We start from the raw sequence: 1,644 nt of genomic DNA on the forward strand, positions 1-1,644 counted from the left end.
TATTAGGATGTGTTGAAGTTAGTGACTGCTTGAATAGAGATGAATACACTGATAAGGTTCATATAGATTCACACACAAATAATGACATACACGATTTATACTATACTGTTTCTCTGTATTTAGTATTGATTTAATTTTCTCTTTTTTCTCTAATAATTATTGTACTTCTAAAATTAAATTTGCCTTATGCTTTATCTTATCTTATTATTTATTATTATTATTAAATTAGTATCCAAACGGTGAGAGTGAGTCTCAGTTTGTGTTTATATGTCACTCGCCTCAAGAGCTGTTGATTAAACAACCGATCAAAGGAAAGCATAAATTATGTGAGTATATACTAGTAGCATATCATGTGATTGTCATGTGATTGTCTTTGTGTAGGGAGACTACCAAGAGATGTACATAATGCAGCTAAAAGAACACTTAATTACAGTTCATAATTGTTTGTATTATCAATTTTAGATCTGTTCATTTATCATGATGCATGCTTTGCCTTAAAATCTTGGTTGATTTCCGGACTTTTACTGACACCACCACACATGGTTGCACGTGGCTAAAAGGAAAGCTATGGCTGATACTGGTAGATCTCGCTCCTCCAAACGTCTCAAACTTGATCCTGATTTCGTTCACGAGCTATATGATGATCATTGTGAAGAAGCAGAACGCTATCTCTCTCCACCAATTCCCACAAACGAGCTCTCACCAGTCGATAGTGGTCCAGTAAAGGAGGTCAATCTTGCTTCTCTACCAATTGAGCTGGTACAAGAGATATTCAGGTTCCTGTCAATCAGAGATAAGATGTCCCTTAGATTAGTCAATAGACAACTTTATACAATGTGTTCTGATCCTAATTTGTGGAGAAGAGTTGTCATTGATGATGTATATGGTAAAGCAAACGGTCCATTCGTTAAATCGACTTTAAAAACATGTCGACCACATGTACAGTCACTCAGTTTAGAAGGAGAGCTACCGTTTAGTCAATACCAATCAATAGTTTTCAACTGTAAAAACATTCATACGTTGAATTTTTACGGGTTTGAGATTAATATGGGTGCATTAAAGAAGATTCTCGTTTCCCCTACCTTGGCACAGGCCCCTCTCCCTCACTTGCAGTACTTGACACTCTCAATATACAGCACACAGTGTTATGAACTAGTTGAGATGCAATTTTCCTGTTTATCACATTTAAAGAAGCTGGTCATCATTACGAATTATGGTACAGCAAGTTGGGAGCAATTCAATCAGAATTGGGAGCGGAATCATTTCTTACCTCGTATATTTGTTCTTGTGAGTGATTTCACTTATTTCGAAGATTACTCAGTTCCTCATATGTCCCAGCCTGCTTATTTTGTTTATCATACTAGATATCGTCGACCTTTGAACTTTGATTTTTACGATGTACCACAATTTAGAGGGAAATGTGGTCCTGATACTTTTGCTGTGACTGCTAATGGTGAGCTAATGGTTAAAATGATGGATGTTGTTACCCCAACTACACAACCTAATGATGATGACTTATGCCGTAAGTATGCTATTTTTGAAGGGGAAAATGTTGCTCCTGGTCTGCCAGTTTACAGCAGTCAGCTTGGAAATAGTATTACTGTTCTTCATTTTGCTTTTGTATCCATATCACTTAAGACCTTC

General features: G+C 36.4%; 1 long non-coding RNA gene across 1 annotated transcript; it reads left to right on the forward strand.

The window, feature by feature from the left end:
* On the forward strand, positions 1-515 carry LOC109592444 (uncharacterized). The gene is made up of 3 exons (XR_002190359.1): positions 1-56; positions 230-326; positions 382-515. It is a non-coding gene; the product is annotated as an uncharacterized LOC109592444 (long non-coding RNA).
* The last annotated feature ends 1,129 nt before the right edge of the window (positions 516-1,644 follow it).

Source organism: Amphimedon queenslandica, unplaced genomic scaffold (genome assembly GCF_000090795.2).
Source record: "Amphimedon queenslandica unplaced genomic scaffold, v1.1 AMPQUscaffold_5206_Cont22820, whole genome shotgun sequence".
Taxonomy (NCBI): Eukaryota; Metazoa; Porifera; class Demospongiae; order Haplosclerida; family Niphatidae; genus Amphimedon; species Amphimedon queenslandica.